Source organism: Falco cherrug, chromosome 7, assembly GCF_023634085.1.
Source record: "Falco cherrug isolate bFalChe1 chromosome 7, bFalChe1.pri, whole genome shotgun sequence".
Classification (NCBI taxonomy): domain Eukaryota; kingdom Metazoa; phylum Chordata; class Aves; order Falconiformes; family Falconidae; genus Falco; species Falco cherrug.
In genome coordinates, this window is record NC_073703.1 from 62741341 (window position 1) to 62768034 (window position 26694).

At 40.6% G+C, this 26694-nt stretch overlaps 1 protein-coding gene across 12 annotated transcripts in view; it reads left to right on the top strand.

The window, feature by feature from the left end:
* Positions 1-26694, top strand: part of MIPOL1 (mirror-image polydactyly 1) — a 197363-nt gene that overhangs the window by 657 nt on the left and 170012 nt on the right. For 6 of the 12 annotated variants that reach the window (XM_055716714.1, XM_055716717.1, XM_055716708.1 and 3 more), the window contains exon 1: positions 4417-4551. The exons of 2 other annotated variants lie outside the window; for them this stretch is intronic. The gene's annotated coding sequence lies outside the window, so the exon portion shown is untranslated. Of the gene's footprint in view, positions 1-4416; positions 4552-25795; positions 25833-26694 lie in introns of those variants that run through there. 4 more of the 12 variants (XM_055716710.1, XM_055716713.1, XM_055716716.1 and 1 more) reach the window with 3 other exon arrangements.

A 26694-nucleotide genomic window follows, 5' to 3' on the forward strand; every position in this document is an offset into this window, starting at 1 on the left:
CTAACAGCCGCGGATCACTGGTGCTGCGCTGCTGGGCAGGGTTGGGGGTGCCACTCGGCGCCGTTTGGCTCACCCGCTCCCCTGAGGCACGCTGTTCTTTTCAAACCTTTAGACTTTGGCTTCAGCTCTTCGGTGTTCAAAGGACACAGGTATTTTGTCACTCGGAGAGCGGCTGCCGCACGTGTGATGCAGACCTATTGGACCATCTTAATAAATGAAACAGTGCCAGGCCTCGAGTGCTGGGACAGTCACTGCCATTGCTGACAGTCCCCGATGTTTTCACCCACGTCAAGCCATACCTTTCCAGAATATGCCAGTGTACAATGTGGGGGACAGCATGGGCTCATCCCCCGAGGTGGCACCATTGAAGTGGACGACAATTCAGCCGTATGGGTGCAGAACACACAAGGACATTTATTCTCAGGGCCAGATGGGCACAGATCCTTTCTGCTTACTGGTACAGACACGGTCTTTTTGACTTAGAGCCTGATCCAAAATGGCACTGAGGTTAATAAACCCAGCTTAAGCACTTTATGAACAACTGGATATCTATATGTTCCTATGGATTTGGAGCCTGCAAAAGTTGGGAGCAGATGCAGTATTGCAGGTGGTCTTTTATTTTCCCTGCTGTATCGCTGACCCTGTTCTACTAGTCAAACCCCCAGGTTACCAACATCTAGCTTGTTGTGGTTTAGCCCCAGCTGGCAATTAAGTACCACACAGCCCCTTGCTCACTCTGCACCCCCAGAGGAGTGTGGAGGAGAACTGGGAGAAAAAGGTAAAATTTGAGGGTTGAGATGAGTAACTTAATAATTGAAATAAAACAATAATAATAGTAATAACAATGACAACAACAACAATTGTACTGAAAAGGACAGAGAAGGGGAATCGAATAAAATCCAAAAGGAAGGGGAAAAAAAGTAATGTGCAATACCGTTTCTCACCACCCGCGGACCGATGCCCACCAGTCCCTGAGCAGCGATCCCAAGGTCCCGGCCAACTCCCCCAGTTTATATACTCAGCATGACATTCTGTGGTATGGAATATCCCTTTGGTCAGTTCGGGTCAGCTGTCCTGGTTGTCTCCCCTCCCAATTTCTTGTGCCACTCCAGCCTTCTCAGTGGCAGGGCCTGAGAAACTGAAAAGTCCCTTGACTTAGTGTAAACATTACTTAGCAACAACTGAAAACATCAGTATGTTATCAACATTATTCTCACACCAAATCCAAAACACAGCACTGCACCAATCAGTAAGAACATTAACTCTATCCCAGGCAAAATCAGGACATAGCTGTAAAGATTTTTCCCTTGTCTCCCTTTCTTCCTGACCCTGAATAGCACTGTGGTTTCTAATACTCTTCTGTTTCATCCTTTTGCACATAGCCCACAGCCTCTAGTACTGCTGATTTTTCATAGCCCAAGAGAAGGTTTGTCCACTCTGAGCTTGTCCTCTGTTTATTTTCTAGCAACCAGGGGTACGTACAAGCTCAATTACATTGGTGTGGGGGAGAAAGCAGAGCTACTGTTGATCTCAAGGGCACATTTATTAGGGTTAAGATGGATTGAAGGAAATGACTCTTGGATAAGGTGCTAGACTGTTTGTTTAACCAGTCACGTGGATAATTTGGAATTATTTTTTTTCTTCTGTTTTTGTGGGGGTTTTTTTTTGCTTTCTTGCTAATAGCTCTACAGTGTTAACAGACAAGGATATTAATTTTGAGTAAGAAATCCTTCATGTTATCTTCAAAGTGATTCTGAATTCCATGTGTGATCTTGAGCATCTTGAAATAGAACTAGGAGGCTATATTTGCTGGCACCTTTTCAAAAGAGAAGGAAGAGAAAGGTAGATTTTACATCCTTATTTTTTAATGTCTCTCCCCTGAAAGACAGACAGACTTGTTGCCTTACAAGATGATCAGCTTATGCTAAACTCAAAGCATAGGTAATTTGTAACTAGGTGTATTTATGTATTCCTGCAGTACAGCTACCAAAGCCAAATGTTGGTACTTATTTCTTTCTCTATTCCTTAAGAAGCATATATAGATCTGTTTCATATATCTGGATAGTATACTTATGCTCTGTTTACCATGTCTGAGATAGGTATTTGACTGCAGTCTACTGTCTATATACATTTTAGTTTAGTAAGAGAGGGGCTTCCACACATTCACTTAAAGCATTTGGAGTCGTGACTTTAAGGAAGAATCCTAGGCACACCAGAGGCATTATGCTAAAATCGGGATTTCATGAGTCTGTAGGAATATATGTAGCATAGCAAAGCTGAAGAGAATACATGCTGGTTTTCCTTTCCCTCCAGTCGTGGAAAGGTACCTTTAAGGTACCAGAGAAATATGCATTTTTTATATTACCACATCTTTCCCTCAAGGAAAAAAGTTGAGGAAAAAGTCCATTGTGAAGAAAGACACACTTAACTACCATAAAAGTGAAGCTGGAAATACATAAAGTTGATGGACTGGAAAAAATAGCATTCCAGCATTCTGGTGGATGGAATTCCTATAGTCAAAGAGATTAATTAGTAAATGAGAAAAATAGATTTAAATGAAAGATAAAATATATTGTAGATTGGGATTAAAATGCCATTATTTATTTCATAGAGGTGGAAAGCAGTGCAGTCAGAGACAATTTGTTTCAGATAGTATTGTGAAGGAGAGTTCTCAGATCACAGCTCCAGACTGGGTGGATGGAGATATAAAGGTGACTGTTGGACAGAGGAAAGATTCTGGAAGTAAATGAAGCAAAATAACGAAAACTTGTTAGAAGCAAGATTCATTGCATTTAAATGTCCACCTCATTCACTGGGAAAGAACCTTTTTTCCCACCAACAAAACCCCAATGATTTTTATATGAGAAGCATTTTGACAAGAAAACGTCCTTCAACAGCCTACAAGTGGGGGTTGTGCACAAGGTTCTGAAACGACAGTGTTTTCATCCCCCTCGCAGGCTTTTCTGCCAATCGTTTCTCAAAACTTTTAAAACACACTCTCCTGTTTTGAGAACAGATTGCAGGAGCCATAGTATTTGGAAGCCAAAACTTTATAAAAGTATGTTTGGTAAAGTATTTTCATGAAGTCGTAATACTGCTTTGCAGGGTGCCTGTGAGTGTTTAGTCATAGTTTAGCAATGTTGTGAACTGAATAGATGTTCCAAGCTTGAAAAGAAATGTAGCCTTTGGTAATTTCAGACCAAAGGTTAGAGAAAAACAACGGGTTTATTGCTACTGAGAAGTATGGGAACATGGAAAATATACAGAGAAGTGTTAATAAAGTGTTAAAAGACTGACTGAGACACTAACTGCAAAAAGGAATAATATTCGGGTATAACATTCAGTTATACAGTTTGCATGCATCAGCAAATAAACAGTAACTTGAATTCTTTGATCTATGTAAGAGCAGAGTGGGGATTGCTGTGGGAATACAGAATAACTCCCTTAAATTAATAAACTTCGAATGTGTTGACCTTTAAGTAATTAAAATCTCAACTTCAATGTTTCATTAACATTTGCCTTCGTTCCCTTGGTTTGGCTCTTTGAGACTGCGGCTCAATAAATATAGCAGGATCATCAAGTCTCCAGTGTTCTGTATCATCAAAAAGCAGATGCTGAAACACCGCTACTTTTTTGTTCCAGAGATGTAGGGGTCCCAGTGCAACAACCTTCCCTTTGACACAAAAAGCAAAGCTAGTATTAAGATGGACTTGCAGGAGTTCAACAGTGAAGAGGATGTGGAGCCGATCGGAGAGTGCAGAAACCTCTTGGTTAGGTTTGTTTTCTGCAGGAGGTGTCACTGCAACAAAAAGGTTTACAGGAACAAACTGACAAATAACATTCAGCCTGCATGTAATTTACACAGAAATACGTTTACAGAACAGGGTGGCACCTGCTAGTGTTAGGAAACTTAAGTTTGTCTCACAGTATCCAAACCCCAAACCTATTCACCTGAACGCAAATTCTCCAGCTGAAAGTCTCTTCCATACGGCACATGGCCCTTGTTCCCCATCCGCCCCTCCCTACCCTCCCGCAAAGGGCAACTTGCCCATCACGCAGGTTTCCATAAGCATTTCTGGGCTTAATCCCATTCCCACGCGGCCTCTTCCCAAACCACCACCCACGCACCACTACGGCCTCCTCCCTCCCCAACAGCCCTGGCGGTGCCTTGCCCCTCCGTCTGTGGTTGCCCTACGCCTCGGCAGCGATGCCGCCCCCGGCCCGCCTCCCCCGCGCTCCCCCTCAGACGGGAGAGCCCCATTCCCGGCGCGGGGGAACGCGCCCGCTCCCCGCAGGAGCCCCGCACGGCCCCGCGGCCCTGCGCCGCCTCTCCCGCCCGCCAGGCGGCGCCACCCCTGCGCCCCAGCCCGGGGGCCCGCGCCGCCCAGCCCCGCCCTCGGGCCGCGGCCCCGCCGCTGCGCGCTCCCGCGGGCGGCGCGCGCCCGCTTCTCCTCCCGCCCCGGCCGCGGGGTCCGCCCGCTCCGCGGGCTTTGTTGTGGAGGCGGCGGCGCGGGGCAGCCCGCACGCAGGCAGCGGGGGAGGAGCGCGCAGGTAACGGGCTGGCGGGGCGCTTCCCTCGGCGGCCGCGGCCCGGTGAGGCCGTGGCTGCCCCGCGGCGCTCGGGTTTGAACTTGCTCCGTTTCCCGTGGCGGGGCGCGGCGGCGGCGGCGCGGTCCCGCCGAGGCGGCGTTCGTGGGGGCCGCCGTGCCCTCGGCGCCTCCCCGCGGGCGAGCGGCCCGGCCTCCCCTCCTCCCCCCGCCTCCGGGGCCGAGCCGTCGCCGCCCGGCCTGCTCCGCCGCCGCCGGGCCCTCGCCCCGCTTCCCGGCTGCGTGGGCCGCGACGGCCGGCCGGCGCAGCCCCTCGGCTGGGTTCCGTTACCTCCCGCCTCCCCGTGGCCGCCGGCCGCCCCCGGCTGGCCCGACCCACCGCCCGCCGGGCGCCGGGGGGCGCGGCTGGGGGTCCGCGGCTGCCGGCCCCGCCGAGGGAAGGGGCGGCCGGGCCGGGGCGGTGGCTCGGCGGGTGTGTGTGGGAACCGGCCGCGAACAAGTTCACAGGGTCGGTGTGGGGTCTTTAGTGTCAGGTGAGAGCAAACTGTGGAGGGTGCTGAGAATAGCAGTAATGCATTAAAAAAAAACAAAACACCAAAAGGAAGAAAAAAGAAAAAACAAACAAAAAAAAAACAAAAAACCCACGCCAAAAATCTTGCGTGAATAAAGTTTGCAATCTGGGCTGGTTTCGAACATTTATGACTTCGAAAAAAGCTCCTTAGGAAGTCTCAATGAGTCATACACCTGGGCTCCTAATATAAGTAGGTTCCACACTAATCTGCTTTCTTGATAGTGTTGTGAAGGTCTATTTCGTTTGAGGAAACAGTGTTTTTTCAGTGTGAGTGGTTTGGAGGAAAAACATTTGGGATGTGTACCCAGAAGCCCGCTTTATCCGAGACAGCGCACCCTCCAATGTTTGCCCACTGAACGATTGCACCCGGGTCTAGGTACAGCTTCAGCGGCGTTGAGGTTGTTGGAGCTGGGTGCTGTAGGAGTTTGCTCGCCCTGGGTCCAGGAATTCAGTGGGCCCTGCCATGACATAGAACTTGATGAAACATTTAAAAAGACACTAACTACGGTTAGAACGATCTTAAATTGCAGTGCTTTAATCATGAAGGAAAAATTAGTTAACCGCAGCAGTACATTTCTGGATCTGCAGATCTCAGAGCTGCAGATTCGGGAGGCTGTGGCACCTGTGGGTCTTGGGGAAATGCAGCAATGTCCTTATCTCGTTCTTGTACCTGTCCTTGAGCATCTGCTCATGGCCAGTTTTGCTCTGGGTATATACAGCTTTGGTTCAACCTGAAACCACCTATTTTGGATTATTTGCCTATTTAAATACATTATGGCACCAACTTAAATATCTTGTGAGGTTTAACGAGTTAAAACTAAGTCATAACAGTTAAACACGCTATGTTGTGTGGTAGTTCTGGTTTTGTTTCATTGTGCTTTTAAGTATAAAAAATGTAGTTATTCATTACAACGTACTTCAGCTGTATAAGGTGTGTGAGACTGGGCCATATACACCAGTGAGGTGCCATCGGCATGACGGCCAAGAAGTCTTTTGCCTGTCGCCGGTACAGGGATTAGCACTGATTTCAGGCTGTTGAAAGTGATAAATGTGCCTTGCCCATCCAGCTAAGAAGTTACTGCAGTTTTGGTTGCTGTATGGAAAGTAGAGGGACTTGGACTTAAAATTATGTACAGGATTTTAGAAATTAGGGACAAGTTTTGGGGGAAGGAGGTGGAGTTTTGAAGCTGTGCAGTTACTGCTGCATCTCATCACTGGGAGTGACAGCATCATCGGGGAGCTCTCCTAGGACCTGGTAAATCTGCCTGTGGAGAGGACATACAGTAGCAGAATATCTATTTTCCTTTATGGCCGTTTTTTCACGAGTATTAGATGTTTTGTCTAGTTTTCTTTTAAATACTGAGACTGATAAGGCTCAAACCAAACTAGCTGATCTCACAGTCAGTTAGATTAAATACTGTCTTGGATCTAGTAAATGATTCCTTATTGTTGGCATTTGTATATACCCTTTCTGTAGCTATTACAGGTTTTCATATAGCGATGCTGCAAGTTCTGTAGAGTCTGATTCCCATTACAAACTGTGATGGGAACTGCGCTGCCCAATAGTAGTGGAATGAAGCAAATGAAACTTTAAAAATCTGTTCCCCGGTTTTCATGTGATAACTAATTAGACTTGCTTTTGTTTAGTTTCAGGATTCACTTAATTTCCCTTTTAATTACTTTGGAGGAGGAGATGTTACTTTTCTTTTTTGTGTTCTGTTATTCCATCTCTCTGCTTGTTAGAAGTCATTCTAGGTGATGCTAATTTAGAAATGCAATACTATGGTGTTACCCTCCTTTCTTGACCGGTAAGAAATAAAACAAGCTGCTTCTTTCTCTTTCAGCAAGACAAACCCAATGCATTGTATTACTGGCAGAAACAGGAATACAGTGCTGATGCCCCATGGCCCAGATCTAGCTTTTTGCAGTTGTGGGGTTTTTAGTTTTTGAGGTTGCCTAGGTTAGCAAAAATGCAAGGAAGTTTTCAGAGCTTGGTGTAAGAGGCTAGGGGAGGGGAGAAAATGCAAGTTTGGTAATTCTCTGTGGAAAGAATCATTATTCACTTGAATTGAAAGCAAGAAGGTGCACATGAGCTGAGTATGAAGGGGGAGAGGGTCCTGCCTATTGATCACAGTTTTGTGTAAAATCAGCCACGTGAACTTGAGAGATCCTAAATAATCTTTTTGCTACCTACCACCTTTTAAAATTTGTAGGCTGCAAAATGTATGGCAGAGTAAATGCTGTGTTAATTGTAGCATGCAGATAGTGAAATGTCTTTAAGCTATGAATTGCTGATCTGACTTGATGTTCACTTTAGTGCAGACCTTCCAAATCTATGCAGAGGCTTCTTTTCACTTTTACATCTGTTATCCTAGATGGGCAACAGATGTTTTGAAAATTACTTTTAAAACAAACAAACAAAAAAACTCTTCTGGGCTGCAGTCTGTTAACAAATTTAACTACAGGGTAATGTTGCAACTGGCAGATATTCCTGACCATACAATTGCTGGCTTTTTGTCTTTTCCTTTTAAAGGAAGATGGTTTTGAAGGGGTAATAGAAACAGTACTGAACCCTTCTTTGCAGAACAGATACAGCTATGGAAAGAACTAGTGTGTATACTCATTTTTTAAAGATGAATCTCTGCTTCCCTGCTGCTTTGATCCACCTGTTTTTTAAGTGATATGATGGTTGGAATGCTCCCTGGTAGCCTCGTGAGCCATGGTACAGAAACTGTAACAGCAGGCTTCTACTTTCTGTGATGATTCTTAGTGTGGACTTTTGTCTGTTAAGGACAGGTTAAATGCAAACTGGCGGTTTCTGCAGAGTGGCAGCCTTTGGCATGTTGAAGAATATTACTTATTAGAATTTTGAAAATATTTTATGTGTCTGTTGGGTTTGCATTGCAAGGTTTTGGTAGTGGGGGGCTACAGGGGTGTCTTCTGTGAGAAGGTGCTGGAAGCTTCCCCTCTGTCTGATGGAGCCAATGCTAGCCAGCTCTGAGATGGACTCACCACTGGCCAAGGCTGAGCCCATCAGCGATGGTGGTAGCATCTCTGTGACAAAAATATTTAAGAAAAGAGGGGGTGGTGGTGGAAATCTGCATAAGAGCAGCAGTAACCAGAGAGAGAAATGAGAATATGTGAGAGTGATAACTCTGCAGACGGCAAGGTCAATGAAGAAGGGGAGCAGGAGGAGGTGCTCCAGGGCGCTGGAGCAGAGATTCCCCCGCAGCCTGTGGTGAAGACCATGGTGAGGCAGGCTGTACCTCTGCAGTTAATGGAGATTAATGGTGGAGCAGATACCCACCTGCAGCCTGTGGATGACCCCACACCAGCACAGGTGGATGCCTGAAGGAGACTGTGATCCCATGGGAAGCCTATGCTGGAGCAGGCTCCTGGCAGGACCTGTGGCCCCACAGAGAGAGGAGCTCATACTGGAGCAGGTTTGCTGGCAGGGCTTGGGACCATTTGGGGGACCCAGGCTGGAGCAGTCTGTTCCTGGACTGTACCCTGTGGGAGGGACCCACACTGGAGCAGCTTATGAAGAACTGCAGCCTGTGGGAAGGACTCACATTGGAGAAGTTTATGAAGGACTGACTCCTATGGGAGGGACCCCATGCTGGAGCAGGGGAAGAGTGTGAGGAGTCCTCCCACTGAGGAGGAAGGAGCAGCAGAAATAATGTCTTGTGAACTGACTGCAACCCCTATTCCCCATCCCCCTGTGCTGCGGGTGGGATAGAGAATCCAGGAGTGAAGTTAAGCCTGGGAAGAAGGGGGGAGTGGGGGTAAGTGTTTAAGATTTAGTTTCATTTCTCGTTATTCTTCCCTGATTTGATTGGTAATAAATTAATTTCCCCAAGTTGAGTCTGGTTTGCCTGTGGCAGTAATTAGTGAATGATATCTTTCTGTCCTTATCTTGACCCACAGGCCTTTCATTATATTTTTTTTTTTCTCTGCCGTGTCCAGCTGAGGAGGGAAGTGATAGAGTGGCTTTAGTGGGCACCTGGTGTCTAGCCAGGGTCAACCTACCACAATATGAAATATTGCCGGGATAGATTTTTATTGTTTTCATAGTATCAGTGAATAAAATATTTTTTGTTTAAAAGTTCACCTGTCTTGGTTACAGTTCTCTCAAATGAAAGGAATTTCTTGAGCCTTTTTGTATGAAATATGAAACAAGCACTTTATCTGTCCCTAGTACAAGTAACAGAGACATGATCATTTAAATTGAATGCCAGTGGATAGCTATCATATAGTAGTATGTGTTGTTTATGTTTCCTTTGTATGTACTGGCCATCTACATTTGAGAACAGCTTGTTGTATTTACTGTGCAGCATTACACCTGGCTAAGCCTTGTCAAACATGTCAGGCCTATTTCATGCTTTTCAGAGGAATTAAAACTCAGTAGTTCAGTTAATTATTTTGAAAGGGGGTTTTATTTTGAAAGCTAGAGTTGTGGCACCTGTGACCTGACCTATGGTCAACTTTGTTTGCCACCAGAACACATGTAGAACTTGTTTTCTTTTTTTGTTTACTAGGGCTTTTCTGTTACATGCATGTAAAAGGAGTTTAATGGTTCAGGTGCCAGTGGGAGGCTATTTGGACATGGGCTGTGAGTTCGGTGTGATACATGTGCCAGATAACTTGCAGGGATGCTTCTGTGGGTTCTGGAGTAGGGAACGGGATGAAGGGCTCCGTAGGGTCTGTGCGCAACTCTACAGGCTGTTTGCCATCCTTGTTGCTAAAATGTATTCTGGAAATTCATGTTGAAAAGGACATACAATTCTGCTGGCAATTTTATGTGTAGTTAAAATTGTCATCAATATGTTGCTCTCAGTTTTAGCAGGGAATAAGGTAATAAGACTGGCTCATAGTGTCTTCTCTGTATTAGAAAGAAGTCAAGAAAGTGTCTATGGTATCATTTTGCTAAGTATCACTTGCTGGAGTAGCAAACCAAGGAACAGATCCAACTTCCCTTTAAGTGAATGGCAAAACTTCCATTGGTCACAGCAGCACGGGGTTACGCTGTGGGTTTAGAAGAAATAATTGGTAATGAGTTCAGCTCCTGGAGGGCATTAATTTTTGCACCATGAAATCCATAGTAAATTGAGTTAAGGAGATCCACATAACATGCTGGTAGACAAATGTTATCCTTTCTGTCTTTTTAAATAAATCTGTTGAAGACAGAATTTGATCTTTAAGTTCTGCGTTCATTTAAATAGCAATATTCCAGCTAGCTATGCACTAATTTAAATGTTACGTGTGAAATAAATTAAAAAATCTAATCTGTTTCAGTAACAGAGTATTAGGACAAAGAGGATTAAAATACTTGGTTATTGATTAGCTCTTTGGAGGGAGGGGATGGTAGTTCCTGTCAGGATTTGTGGAATGAGAGCAGGGTTGTGTCTGAACCAAAACTGTTCTGAAAATGCTGTGGGATGCTCTCCTGTGAGAGAATTTAACATGGGATCAAAGACTGCTGTACTTGACACAAACGAACTGGATTTTTAATGGTGTTTTTAAAATGTATAAATCTACTAATTTATGTTGATTTAGACTTTAGCTTATAAATAAAAATGTCTGCTTGTAAAGACAGTATTTAGTGCTGAAGAATTGCTTTATGGTTGTGTGGGTGTATGAATTACACTTGTGGGACCAGGCTAGAAATTGTCATTAGTTGCCCATTTAAAAAATGAATAGTACTAAGCTTAGATTGGCTTGAGGAAAGGGAGGAGGGCTTTCTGAGGCACAGCAGTTGATATGTATGGAAATGAGAAGTATTAAAATATTTCTTTTTTGCGGAGCGTTTACACAAAATATTATTGCGCGTTGTTTCGGTTCTTAATACAGAAAGTTAAATATGTATACATTTTTGTGTTATGAACACTGATGGTTTTTTTTAGACATCCTTGGCTTGTTTCTTTTGGGAGTTATCAGCTCTGCTTTAACTTTGTCATTACGCTCTTTCCAAATGTATATATTTGACCCCCTCTTTTTGTTAACTCTAATGTCTCAACCGGTGAGGAAGTGGAACCATTCTTAGTGCTTACATATTACATCTGATAGTAAAAACTGATATTTTATTTCCTATGTTTTATAGATTTTTTTTTTCCTGTGTATTATAGAATTAACTTCATTTTAGAAGCTTAATTGGCTGCCCAGAAGGTAAGCCTAGTTACCAAGAAAAATGGTAACTTGGCTTGTAGCGGAGTGGAATTAGAGAACTGAGAATACTAACTGAGCATAATTTAAAAATTATTCTGAGACATTCCAGTGGCCACTTCAATGCTATTGAAAGAAGTTATGCAAAAAATGAATGTGTTCTTTTTTAAGCATTCATTTCTCTCAATAATGGTATGATACATAGTTCTATATTTCCTTCAAAACAGCTCGTCCTGTTTGAGAGAGCTTAGATGGTGAAAAGTAAAGACACATACCTAATGCAGTGTCCTGTCTGGATATTGTTCTTTATGCTTGTTGTAGTTGCCTAAATTATACCCACTCTATAATAAAATTATTAGTACTGATATAATAAATCTATTAGTATTGGTATTTATAGTTTATTATAAAATTATTAGTATTACTTTTAGAAAGGCATAGTTCTTTTTTCTCAGGTACAGTTCTTGATTTCAAATTTCTTTGATTTACAATTTGCTTTAAGATTCTGTTTCTCAATGTGTTGTCTTTGTGGTTCAAATTCAAGTAAATTTCAGGTTCTATAGGATTTTGCAGCATTAGGTGCTCAGTAGGTGAGAATGTGTTAACTTGGTTATGTACATTTTTAGATACAAGTATGAGAACCAAAGCAGTATTTTTCATCATGTTTTTCTATAGCGTCCTTGTTTATGTGCACACATACTAGGCAGTTTTTCCATTTTCTGTTATAGCAGACTATTAGGATGTGGTTTTCCTTGTGTGAAGTTTGACATAAGGACTGTATGACCAATTTGCTCCTTGGTACCTTCCTTGTAATGAAGAAAATGGCACTGTGAAATATCCACCACAATTTTAAGATTTGTCGAATGTTTTATAGCTCTTTTTGTAGAGCTACAAAAATGTGTTCTGATTTTCAATTTCTTTATTGCAAATTACTAGAGGAGTGATACAGATAGTACCATAGACATTCAGTTGCTCAGTGTAATCAAAGGAAGACAATCAAATACTCGGATACCAATTTCAATCTGTTTTCACAGATGCTAGTTGACTTTTTTCCACTTTTGGGTGGGTTTATTTTCCCCTTTCTGCTAGTTGTCAGGATATCAAGAGCTTGCTGACAGTGTAAACAGTCTAAGATAGAATAAAAATTAGTCTTTAGGTAGTTAAATATCTCTGTTCCCATGATCTATATCTGAAGAAAAACAAACAGTATTTAATAAGTCTGTATTCTTGGATCTGTTTGTAATGATATTTATTTTCGTTAGACCACAGGAATCTTGAAGTTAAACTTTTCTCTTTGCACCTGATTATGTATGATGAAAAAGGATGTAGTCCCACACCTATATCCTTCTCAAGTGTAGCCTGCATTGATGTCATTGTTCCTTAAAGAGACATCAACCACCCCATACTTCTGCTCAGTTGTATTTTAAGATGCGTTTTGATTAAAATTTGAATTTAGCAAGTGAAAAGCCATCTTCAAGGTTTAAGTGTTGCTTTTCCTTCAAGTTAAAATGAAAAAAGAAAAAAAGGCATCATTCTGTTCTCATTCTGTGGTGTTATGCAAGTTCATTGGAGGAGATTGTGTCAATTAGTCTCTTCAACTATCATTTTAGGAGGACAAACTAAATTGGGAAGACTGAGCCCCAGGAGGAACTGTGTGAATTCCCTGGTGTCCCTGTTCACCAGTTCTCCCTGCCTCATAGGATATTCTGTAGCACCTGGCTCTTACTACTCCTCGCTCCATTCCTGTCTCCCTGCAGTGACCATCTGTTCGTTGTTTCCAGGTGTTCCTGGCTAAATTATTCTCATCTTTTCCCTATGTATAGGTACAGCGTGAGGGATGGGAGGTATTTCTGTGATTCCCTTACCCTGACCCCATTGCTTATGAGCCCCCAAGAGTATGGAGCCCCACTTAGCTGCCTTCAACATGGTGTTGAGTGTGGGGCAAGGTGTTTAAAGAAAAGAGTTGGGGAGCGGCCGTGGAGCTCTGTCTCTTCTCTTGCACCGTGTCTTGCTAGACAAGCCTTGGAGGACAGAACTGGGGTGAGTAGTCAGCCATTTGTTGGCTCTTGCCACCTAGTCACGGTTGCTGCTTGGGCAGGCAATCTAATTTCTCAGCTGTTGCTCCACCGTCACCACAGTAAGCCTTTTCTAAACAAGCTCAAGTAACTACCTGAACGGCTGCACAGAAGTGGTAGCGCTGCTGCCTTCTGTTCTGACTTCTCTTCTGCAGCCTGAGCTCAATAGGCTTGGCAGCTGGGCACAGAGGGTCCAGGGGAGGAAAAGATACTATTTTCACTGCCAAACGTGAATTGAAGGCAGAGTGGAGTTAGTAAGGCAGGGGCTAAATGGCTCAATTTGAGAAATGCTGCATGTGACAGCAGTAGCCAAATTAATCTTCAAAGTCAGACATATTATAGCTGCATGAGCTTCAGTGGCTACAGTACAGAAATACCCTTGATGAAAACTGATGGCAGTCTCCTACTGAAACATTTTTGCTTCTGTATGTTTGAGGAATCTCCTTATTTTAAGAAAGACAACCATCTTTAATGCCTTAAATTGTGCAGATATGCAACTGATTTTTGGTAATTTTTCAGAGTAATGTGTTTGCTTATTTGCTTAGTTTAAGAAGGATCGATAAAGCTTTACATCTGGATTGGGAGCGTATAGTCATATGTTGCTTCTTGTAGGGAAAAGCTAGTTCTTTAGAACAGTTTTTTAGATACATTTCACAAATACTAAATGATAATAGAAGATTTCATATATGTACAACTGTTTCTACCCCTTCATGGTTTCACCATGGTTTCAACCATGTGTGAGTGCATGTATTTTGTTGACTGTTTTCTTCTGAATTAGTAGAGTTTTCTGAATATCCTGATTTCATTAGCAAATGAAGATGTGAAGCAGCTGTTGAGGTTTTAATTTTTTTTTCCCTCCAGCTCTTCCCGGGGGTGTGCAGGACCACAAACCGGTAGGTAGATGGAGCTCCGTGCCAACAGCCAGCCTTAAGCAGGCTGGTGAGAGGACCTGCAGCCTCTCTTATCTGCAGAGCCAGGCAGGAGCAGCTTCTTGAGCATGTATCTGTAATATGGTTTTTTCATATGTAATGAATGAGCACGGGTTTAAAATTAATGTCCAGTATTAGCTGTGCAAGTCAAGGCAATGAGCGTGTGCTGAGATGCTGAGGGACAGTTTTGCGTTGTTCACAGTGGGCAGGCAATCAGGTGAAATACCCTGATCTGTTCTAGAGCACTGCGAGTTGAGAGTTTATCTGATACACCACACGTTTTCCCTTTTTACTTAATTTCTGAGTCAACTGCTTGTCGTTAGGCAAGTCTTGGTTGAGAGCATCGAAAATGGGGCCTGTGGGAAGCTCTTAAACTCACAAAGCAGAAGAATTTGCTTTTAAATTTAAGTTTTGGGTTTGTGTTTTTCTCACTGATTCTAACTGCTGATACATTTGCAACTATATTTCTGAGTACTGAAATTTGTTGAATAGTGCAGTTCACAAATTCAGAATTAGCAGCAGCTAACCTTGCATGTTCCCAGTCTTGCACAGTGTGTGTCCACACCCTCAGCCTAGTGCTGTGTTACGCAGTTCAACTGATACAGTGGACTTGGTTTGTTGACATCTGGGGGGGGCACTTGTAAAACTGTGAAGAATGTGCAAGATACAACTTCCTTTAGAAATAAGTTTACTTGATAGAGTTTTGTATGTAGACAAGTTACTGAAGTGTGAAAACAGTTCCTAAATAGCAAGCTGCTAATTTTATTTGAAAATATGAGATAAAGTTCTTAAGATTATCCTACTTCCTCCCTTTAAAATTTTAGAGATAAGAGGTAGATTTTTATTCTTGTTGTGTGTGGGGATTGTTGTGTTTGTGCCAATAAGTATGTACTTGAAAAATCTGACAGATTAAGATTATTCTGTGATTGTAACAGGTATGCAATTTGTATAACATATATCCTGCATTTCTTATTTGAAATTCTAGATGACTTAATGTTTACATTTCAAAACAATGGGAAGGGTGTGAGTCTCTGGTGTTCTTGCTCTGACTAATATTTCTGTGCAATAACACTCCTGTATAGTACTTAATATCCCAAAAGAAAAATGAAGTAATTCTCAAAGCCTGCAGATTTGTCTGATGAATAAGTGAATACTGAGCTAAGTTGCAATCTGAAATAATCTTTGGGAATGTGTTTCTGCCTGCTGTTCATCATGCACGTGGAACTGGCATTCAGATGTCAGGGAATGGGGTTAAAAGTGTGATTGTGAAAGCGTTTGTCAGAAATAAATGATTGATTTAGAATTCTGCTCGAATCTTATAATTTGGTTTGCTTTATTTGTTTTAATGGTAAGTAGACTCTTTTGCTTATGGTTTGCAAAAATGAAATTACAGATTTTCTTTAAATGGCACACAGCAAACTGCAGTACCGCATTCCAATCATTCAAACTCAAGTATTTGTTGCACTTTGGAGAGGGAGCTCTAGACAGTATTCCACCTTGTTACTGTTTCAGTGCATTTAGAAAAACAAACACAAACCACAACTATGAACATGGTTGTGCTTTGGATGGAGAAAAGAAAAACAGTCGTGTGGTGGGTTGACCCAGGCCAGCAGCTCAGCACCCGCTCAGCTGCTGGCTCACTACCACCCACAGCAGGATGGAGAGAGGCTAGGGAGAGGGGAAATGAGAAAACTCACAGTTCAAGACAAAGACAATTTAATAATCAAAAGAAAAAGAAGAAAGGAAAAACAAATCAAAAAACAAATTATGCACATAGTCACCACCTCCCACCCACAAGCATTCCAATGCCCAGCTAGTCTCTGAGCAACAGCTGCTTTGGAAGACAAACCACATACCCTTTTCTTGTTTTACTCATGTTTCTATTGCTAAGTGTGATGTTAGATGGTATGGAATATCCCTTTGGCCTTTTGGGTCACCTTTGTCCCCTCCCAACTTCTTGCCCACTGCCAGGCTACTTGGTGGAGTGACAGAGCTGGTGGGAAGCAAAAGCCTTGATGCTGTGCAAGCGCTGTTAGCTGTATTCAGAATACTGGTGTATTATCAGCACTGTTTTAGCCAAAATCCAAAACACAGTACCATGTAGGATGTTTTAAAGAAAGTTAACTCCATCCAAACCAGACCCAGAACAAGTAGAAGCATGTTTTTCAATAGTAAAAATACCTTATTTTATTCTAGAATACGTTACAAAAAGCATTTTGTAAATTCATAGAAACATGCATTGATGTTAGAAGCTTAGCTGGATATACATCTTAAATTTTTGAGGGAGGAACATAAAAATTTATATAAATATCACCTACTTCAGTAAGTGTCAAATTTTTAACTTTTTTAACAACTTTGAAGAAATCTGACTTACATGCAGCATTTGGTCACTACTATGACTTTTCACATATGAATGGAGTTTCGTTCAGTGTGTAGGTTTGGCATTAACAATGTATCTTAAGCCATCTTTGGTTTGCTTGAGAATGATTGTGCCCTTTTATTTTGAGGCATTGTTAGAGTGGTCATGTTTTTGTGTTCTTTGACTTTTTATTTAGTTCCTACCAGAGACAGTGATATTAGCACAAAAAGGAATCTGTAGAAGAACATAAATATTTGACTTGAATGTTTATTAAAACGAGATTTTTCCCTGCTCAAGGGAATGGTTACAAAGTTTTAGCTCATGTTCTTGTTAAAGGAATGTTTTCTTCTGAGAGGAAGGGGCTTTTGCAGGAAAAGTTTGACAGTAAAGCTTTCAATGAAATACAGGGAGAGCTGTAAAGACAAAATGTCCAGGAAATTATGTTCCAATGAATGTTTACCCTTAGATGCAAAAGAGGAGCTTAATAATCTTGTACAAAACGTAAAATGAGTGGTAGAATTAACAGAGTGGGTTTACTGGTCATTAAAAGATAGGGAAAAAAGGCGAGCCTTCATTAAACTTGGCCTTAAAAAGTTTTTAAAAAACAAAACACAGAAGCACTAAGTCTTGCACCTGCCAGTGCATGGAGATCGTAAAAAGATGACTGATAACAAATGTTTTTCTGTGCTGGATATATCAGTTGAATTTGGCAGTTGCCCTGAAGAAACTGGAGGCCACCTCTTCAGCACCTGATTCTTTTGAGAGATTTTATGTAGTGCCTGAAACATTTAGCAGGGAAGTACAACACTTGGTGAATAGCAGAGGTTGTAGTGAGGTCTGATGTTTTTCACCCAGGGAAGATGATAGAAATGTAGAGCTAGCAATTGTGAAAAGCTTTGAGAAGAGTCACAGCTTCTAGGCTCTGGTTCCATTTTTCTTGATCCAAAAGATCTCAGGTGGTAAGTGAAGCAGATTAATTCCTAATTCTGATATAAGCAGAAGTAATAGATTTTTCTCCTGGCTATATAGCGTACCTCAAAGGCCTATTGATAGTTGCCTATAGCATGAGATTTGGTCACTACTATAGTGGTTTTTGTTAACAGGTTACATTGCTTGTGGAAGGAGATTGTGGGAACTGAGTCATTTAAAGAACTCCTGCCAAACACAGAACAAATCATCAGGTTGTGCAGATGCTTGTGATCTTCTGTATCGATTGTGATCTTCTGTATGGATTGGCTGTAACACAGTAACTGATTGAGAAAGGTCCATTGGTCTTCTGAGGTCTGAGTGGTTTCTGAGTGCGAATGGGGGGGAGATCAGAGACTAGACAGCTGTAGTCTTACAAGCAAAACTACTTTGACTAAGATTTTTGAACTTTTTATGGCTTAAATTTGCATCTTAGCAGCAGGACTGGGCAAAGGTTTAAAATTCTGAGTTTATCATTCATTTGGACACATAATCTCCCTAGCTCCAATGCAAAGAATCATTCAAAATGCTAATTCTGTGTTCTGGCGGTAAAATATACATGTATATACTTGCAATCTGACCCATGCCTAGAAACAGGTTTCCAGCTGGGCCAATTACTGCTGATTGTGGTACTCTTTTATAGCAGTAAGGGAAACTAGCAAGGCAAATTGTTCAGCTCATAAATGTCAGTATTAGACCAATGTGGGTTGTTCTATTCTTAGAAATGTGGTATGAAATTTTAGTTGAACATAAATCAACCAAGAGGGAAATTTACATGATAGCTAAAACATTTACATGATGTGTGTCTGTGACATGTAGCCTTTTCTGAAAGTTGAATGACTTTGGTGATGGTTTGATTCTTATTCCCCTTTGGAAGTGGGTTGTACAAGCTGGCGAGTCATGCTGGCTTCTCTGTTCAGCTTTCTAAATGCAGTGTGGTTCAAATTGACATTACTGTTCTTCAATCCACCAACGAGCAGTTTTGCCTGTTCTCTGTATCTGAGACAGAGATTCCATACAGGTGGATGTCACAAAATCCTTCTTTCCCTATTTTCTGTTTTGTAGGACGGATTTGAGTCATTATCGCTAGGTTAAGGAGACGATAAAGCACCTCAGTAATCCCCACAGGAACTATTTACAGTCAGATGGAGCAAGGATATTCCCAACTGGGCCTAGATATTGCCAAAGGTTTTGGTGCTTGTATGTGTTTTAAAATAGCCTGAATTCCCCTTCAAAGATTTTTATCTTATTTTACATCGTTTATGTGTCTGTGTATATATTTAAAATAATGTGTTAAGATTTCTAAGAATTTTGCCAGATTAAAACTAGAGCTTGTGGGTTTTAATCAATCCCTAGCTATCTCTTGCAGCACCGTTTCACTGTAGGACTTTTGATCAGGTTTTCTTGATTTTTAAAAAGCTATTGAAGAATGCTTGTACCTATTTTTGTATAGAATATGCTGATAATGTGAAAAAAGATACTACTAGAATGTTTTCCTGACTCAACAATGTATTTAATTGCTTTGATAACAGGTAAACAATTTTATATTTTTATATATGAATAGGGCTTAGATAAGCTGCTTTAATGACTTATTGTTTGTATCTTATAATTTTATAATTAATTTGGGAAGTAAGAGTAATTGTTTTTATTATAATGTTTTTTGTACTGGATGTAAATTAATCACCCAACTACAGTGTCAGCATGAATTAATCATGCAAGCAAGCCAAATGGCTATTTCATTGTTTTATTGAAATGGCAAGAGTTTGAGAATATCTTTTGTCTTAATCAATCAGCCAGAATCCATTGGAAAAAGTCTTAGAATGTTTAAGGTAATGGGAAAAAAATTGCTTTCAGTACATCCTACAGAGATCCTGTTTAAAACAGATGACAGTCTGTCACATTCAGTAGCACATCAGTCATCAGATTTATTCTAATTCCTTAAGCTGAACATTTCATTCAAGCTTGTAGATTGTCTTGTCAAGCTACCAAAAGCCTCATAGCTTTTCTGTCAAGCATAGAGTTGTACCAGCAGTTCACAAATAAATGCTAAGCTGCAAAAATATTGTTTATTTTCTTTAACCTTTTCTTCAGTTAACTACAGTGTTCTTTCCTCTTATTTTCACCACATGCATTTCTCACAAGGTATTCAAGGGACTACATCCTAAACATGCCCCATCCTGACCACAGCCACTTCAGACCAAGGGCCACTCATTTTGGGATGTGTTGTTTTTACTGTAGCAGTCTAGACCACCGTGGTTATGACATTCCTCCTCTAATCACAAAGGCCCAGTGAGCAGCTTCGTTTGCTGCACGCATGAAGGAATCCCACTGCCGGTGCTCACGCGGCACTGGTGTGGCCAGTCTGGCTTTGTGCAGAGTGGCCGTGGTTGTGGATTTCCGCTTGCCTTGTATAGAAAGTGGCAATTTTGCTGTCAGCCCATATAGCTGTGCTGTTCTTCATATTTATCGAAATATCTTTATGATATTTTGTCATGCTTTACCTTGTACGTTTGTGTACAAGTAGCGTGGCTGAATTGGGCTCCTTGCTTTTGTTGCACATCTGCCATACTGGAGAAAGGAAATTTTTCTTGTGATTTTTTTTTTTTCCCTTCATTTTTTCTTGCATGACCTTCTGTAATTCTGAGCCTTTTGCTTTTCTTAAAAGAAAGCTTCCATGTAAAGTGTAGCACTTGTATACCAAGTATACCTGAGCCTGTGCAGTACTGAAAACTTGAGACACAGCTAACTTTCATTGAAGTCAACATATATATGTCTAAGGTGGTAAAACATTGGGAATGGTTAGTTGAAATGATATTAATTAATTGTGCTAAGAAAGGAAACAATTAGGTTGGTGCATTTGTATAATTTAAGCCAAAAAAAATTGCTCAGTAAAGTGATTTTTCATGAACCACTGAAAGGCTCCTGGCCAGGTTAGATCAGTCTCTGTATTAAACTAGTAATGCTGTGGTATTCAATATAAAGTTGTGCCTGCCCTTTGAAAAGACTTACTTGGTTATCTTTTTCAGTGATTAAAAAAAATATTAACAAAGAAAATCTAAACTGTATTGTGAATTTTTCATAGCCACCAACTTCAGAACTCTTAATTCTTCACTGTAACTTGTGATTTCTTCTAATATGTGGTTGTCTGTCATTTACATGCAGTGCTACGTTTTCTGTCCTAATCTGCTGGGTTTCTTCATTATAAAATCATGTTATTTCTTTATACTTTTTTTTTGTCTGCTAAATGGCCAATATGCTCTTCTAGCAGCCTTATTGCTTGAATGGATATTCTGAAAGAAACATTGTACATGTCTAAAAAGGAGCTGTGGGGTTGAAGCCCTAGATAAAATTAAAGCCTGAGTATATATATATAAAAAAATTGTTAAAATGTCAAGATAATGAAAACCCAGGAAATAAATTATGCCTATTATTAATTTTGAATTGTATTCAAACATAGAAATATGTAGCATAGACAAAAGCTGGTTACAGAAAGATAAAATTCAATTTTACACTAGGATAATTGTTTTATGTATTTTACATTTATTTATAAGATCAGATAAAGATAAAAAATTAAAGATCAGATTGCAATTCTCAATATAAATCACAGTATGGTCCTGATGAATGCCAAGGTCAGTAAATGGAAACCCCTTCACCTGCAAAATACATTACTGTGGAAAATACTAAGTGAATAAAATGAAACCGATAAGCACCATCTTTCTTACTATTCATTCTTTACTTGCATGATAATGTTAGAGCTTTCGGTATTTTTCATTTTCAAAGGAGGGAAGAGGTATTACTGCTCTCAGCAGCCTCCCGTATATTACCTGTAGCCAAATTGACATGTCTTTGTTAAGGAGAGATTGAGAATGGGACTGTTGTTGCAATAACATTTAAGAAATTAGATTGGTCCTGTTCAAAAGGCTTCGCATGTGCTGCAGATGTAGGTGGTGGGATCCAAGTGCTACGTAGATGATGGAGCCCATGATTTAAGAATAGATTTATGTAATAAATTGCTTCATATCAGGAGCATCTTCTGTCAGGAAGGCTGATTTTTATCTACAGTTGGATCTCTGTTGTGTCTTGAAGAGAAGGAAATTTAACAATTTTTTCACTTTTGGCAGGACAAAAATACGAGTTCTAGGTCCTCACAGAGAACACATGCCATTGATTATTTTGACCTGTAAGGTGGTGGCTCAGTCTCAGGTACCTCAGCTGACTGCCTATGCCAGTCTGAGCTAAAGAAGACAACATCTAAGTAACCAAATTGCAGGCTGAAAATTGAAACCTGTAGGTAGCTAAGTGAAATGACTAGCACTCATCTCACCACAAATATTTAAGCTGTAACAAGCAGTGACAGGTTTTTCCATATGTAGTGTATTGGAGCCTTTGAGTCCTAGGGTGATAAGAAATAGGCTTCTTTACATGGCATCTGCTTCACAAAAAGTGTTAATAGACCTGACAGGTATTTTGTCAAGCTGGACATCTTTCAGAAGTGTTGGCTTCCAAAACATGCCCTTATCAGCTGCCTTTATTATACAGAAACAGTGAGTTCTACAGCTGTTGCTTGTTACAGACTCCAGGTTTTCTGGGCTTCGGTCAAAGTACCAGTGTTACTGAGGTCAGTAATTAGCCACTGTTACCTGAGTTAGATCATGTCAGAGAGCGGCAGCAATGAGTAGTGGACTCAGCAGCCCTAGGGTGTTGCTCTGGTGTCACTGAACAGCTCTTCTAGGTAAGCACTGGGATTACAAGTGGGGTTTTGTTTTAGCTTGTAACTTGTTCTGCTTCAGCAAAGCAAAGACCACTGCAGCAGGGCCAGGATTTGATCTTTGGTTTGTCAGGTAGGCCTTAAGGTACAGGGGTTTGTGTACCAAATGGTTTGACAAGTATGAAGTTCTACTATAGCGCCTGGTAAGCTTCTGCACAGGCAGTAGCTCAGCAGCTTTCCTTTGCTGGGCTGGTGATGAGAGGGCCAAGGTCTGCCTCTCATGTGACCAGGCTTTCTTTCTGAACGGTAAAGATCAGACTGCAGAAAGACGGATATGGAAATACCGCTCCCTGTGAGAACAGAGTAATCTTCTGGGTTTTGATACGATGTGATTTCTTTCAGGGTCATAATGAGGCCATTTCTGATGCAATACAGCTGTGAAAGGGCACTAGTGGACCCAGTCCACTAGTTCGTTTGTGGCACCCCAACAGTATAAAAGAAAGGAGCGCCTATGAAGGATTCCTTTGTCATGAATGCTATGGATTAGGATGCAATAGATGTATCAAGAGACTGTTATCCTGGGATGTGTAGTCAACAATTTAAGGGCATTTAAGTTAGTTTTCTGCACTACAGTAGCGTAAATGTAGTGTGATACAGCTTGGGAGCGAGCTTCAGTTTCTTGCTTTGAGTCAGAATTTGATGGTAGCAAGAATGAAGACAGTTGTGGGGTGTAACACTTTCTCACACTACTGAAGGTGACTGCTGTCCAGGTGTACAAGGTAACTAATTAAAACAGTTTCCCCTTGAAATATAATTCTGTTCCTCCTCTTCACTATCCAGTGGTAGACTAATATTTGTCTCCAGAATGTTTTTCTAGGATCTGAAGTGGAATTACAGGATCTGAAGGTTACTAAATATTAGGCAAAAATTATAATTCTCTTCATAGTTTAAAAGTATCTTGTATCTTTCATATTTCAAAAACTCTCCTGGATGTAAAATTCTTTTGGCAAACATTCACTGTCTTGCACTTGTGAGAGAAAACTTACTAAAAATAGCTTATGCTGCTATCATACTGAGGTTCCCCTCCAGTTGTATCTGCCCAGTAGCTTTTCTATTTGGTGTAACATATACTTCCAAATTTATCTTAAAAGTTACCAAAAAAAAGACAAAAAACAAACCAGATACTTTATTGAGAACCAATTTAGTATTACATATTATACTTTCCAGTAATACAGCCATTCAGGTCGTTACAGAGATAAGGGAAATTGAGTTGTTTGTGCATCTGCAGCTCTTAAACGTATAACACAAACAAACCAGTGATGGACCTTTTTTTAAAAAAAAACTGTAATCCTGTGTAATACAATTCTATATAAAAGTGTCACTGTTTAGGAATATAGGAATGTAATGCTGTAAATAAAAGAAAAATTTTATTCCAGCTACTATAGAAATTCGTTCAGACTAATGTTAAAATCCAGTTGTAAAGAAGTTCATAAAGAACATCTAATATTATCCAAAATGTTTTGAAACAAACCTGTATCTCATCTGATTTAAAGAAAAAAAAATATTGGAGAATGAGTTTGCTAGTTATAGGGTCTCCGGACTTCTCAAATGTCTTGAGAAACAGGTTTTTAGGGAGGTGTCTATTGAGGATGTCTGAGAGTAGGTCTCTTTTTTTTCAACCTGTCCTGAAAGCACTGTGGAAAACCTTGTAAGTACTAAACTACCTTTTTCAGCTTTTTTCTTTTAGTGAGTTTTTTTATCTGTGATAAAACCAAAAATAATCTTACACCTTAGTGAAGTTCAGTGTGATGAGTAAATTGAACTTACTTAACTCTTTTTCAGGCAGGAACAGCATATTGTGAAAAGTTAAGTTATGGTGAAAACCGAAACCTTTCCATAGTACCTCTTTTCCCAAGCTGTTGTGCTCAGCAGATGCACAATCCAGCTAAAGAACTAAGTACAGTGAAGTACATCCTTTAGATAAGAACACAAGAGGCCTGTGACTTCACTGGCATAAGTTTTTACAGACTAAAATAATTGATTAGATGTTGTAGCTTTAAAGTCTTGAAGAAATTAAAAGAAGAATATTGAAGATCACTGTAAAAACAGTGTCGAAGTGGCATAACTTTGTTGAAAAATTATGCCTTTTTTTACATTAAAGTCTGAACACGTTAAGATTTGCTGTTGACAGGAGAGAGTCATGAAAGCACAACATTGAAGCAGAGTTGTCTTCATTCAGAAGACCTTCTCCCTCCTTTCCTCCCGGTTTGACTGTGAATTAGGAAGCTATTTAGGAGTTATTTCTAGTGCTGTGATTAGGCACGGAAGCCACCCTAGTGCACATACCTGACTTTGTCAGGTTGCTCCCTCAACACGAAAGGAGAGGTAAAGCTCCGAGTCTACAAGTCTTACAGCTTCACAATGTCTGAGAAAGTCTTCAGAGTTGTTCCCTTGTGTTTTATCTATACTTCTGTAGCTATAAAGTCTTGTTTTCTTGATTATTTTTTTTTTTTTTTTTAGTGATGCCAAGCAATGCAACATCTGGTAAGCAAGCTCAAACTGTTCAGCATGATTATGTGCAGGAGAAATCAGTCATCAAAATAAGCCTAGGTTTCAGAAGTGCTAAGGAAGTATTTTTCCTCCTTCATCTAGTAAGTGGATTTAGAGCTCCTTTGCTCTGTCCAGGAATAACTGGTATGGGCCAAGATTCAGCTGCTGTCCCAGCTCTCTGCAACCTCACATAATTTCTTCTTTTCACCTCTGGTGTCAAGTGTTTTGGCAATGAAAAAATGAATGTAGCTTGATGAATCAAGGAACAATGAAAGCAAGATAATATGAATTTATGATGAGGTTGCAAGAAAGAGGAGAACATCCATCTGTTTCTTTTTACAAAAACCTGAAGAAAATAATTTTGCTGAAACTGGCTAGATAATCCTAGGTCTTGAATTTTTCCAGAATTTCCACACGCCCCAATTTGTCTGTGTGGAAAGACTCTGTTTTTAAGGCTCAGAACCCCCCAATAAGAACTATTTCTGTCAGTTGTGTAACCCTCAACTTATATGAACCTCTTTGTAGTTTATGTTCTCAGAGGAATTCTTTAAGGCTTCTGTGGTTTTGGCTGAGTAATGTGCTTACTAAGAGTTTAAAATGACCTTTCTTCAAAACCTAGTAAAGAAATGTTTTTTAAAAAGTAAGCCTGTCCAGCTGCTTTATTCCCTGTGTTGTATATCATTATAAATGATGACGAAATTGAGGAATAAGGATGTTCTGTGTATTCAAGCGCATATTTAAAAAAAAAAAAAGCTGCACTATTTTGTTGGTTGCACAAGAATAGAAATGAGAGAGCTTTCATTATGGATGATCTGACAGTTCTGCCTGGGCTTAGAGTTGTCCTGCACCTCTCATTGGAAGACTTCTTGTCTTTTGAGTTTTCCATTGTAACTTCCAACATCTCAGATAATTATCTTTTTTTCTGCAATAGGCATTTCCTTCCTACTGGGTGAAGGTGACTTTTTTTGGTAAGTTTCAGCTGCAAGAAGGTTTTGAATATTTTCCAAAGGTGGGTTAAAGGATAAATATTTCTGTTTTCCCTGATGTAAACAAAAATACTGCAACAGTTTCTTTGGGAAGCTGGTATGTTGTCGAGTTTTGCAGTGCTTTCTTAAAATTTGGCAGAGACATCAATCCACTGTCAGAAATGTTTGTGATAATGTGACTGATGATCTAAACTTCTGTAACTTTAGCTAATGCCTCCTTTTTGCCTTTTTTGTTTTTGTTTGTTTGTAGTTTTTCTTTCCAGCTGCCTGGCACTAATTTGGAGTCAGTGGTGACTCCCCTTTAATCTTGTACAGTCCTTTGTTGGTGCAAGACCAGGAAGCTGTGCAACTCCATGGTGCTGAATGTTTGCAGGTTTAGCTTCTTAAATTTTTAGCTTCCATTTAAATTCTGGATATTCTCAACAGACTTCATTCCATTGTCTTGTTTCTGGTTCTCATTGAGTTCTGGCCTGCCTCAGAATATCTGATTCTTGTCTGATGGTCCAAGACCATTTCTGGATGTGTAGCTTGCTATTTTAAATTTTGCCTAGCTTTCAGTTTTCTTTGATATTGCAATGAATTTCAGGGAAGCATCTGGATTATGTTCCTAAAAGCACTAGCCTGCTAATCATACCTAAATAAGCAACAGCACATGATAGGGCATGTTATATATTATACATGTTAAACATGCTGTAAGATGCACAGCTAGTGCATAGGTGCTGAAGATGCTCTGAAATGTTATTAAAATGTAACAAACAGACTCATAGAATCATTTAGGTTGGAAAAGACCTTTAAGGTCATTGATTGCAACTGTTAACCCAGGACTGCCAAGTCCACCACTAAA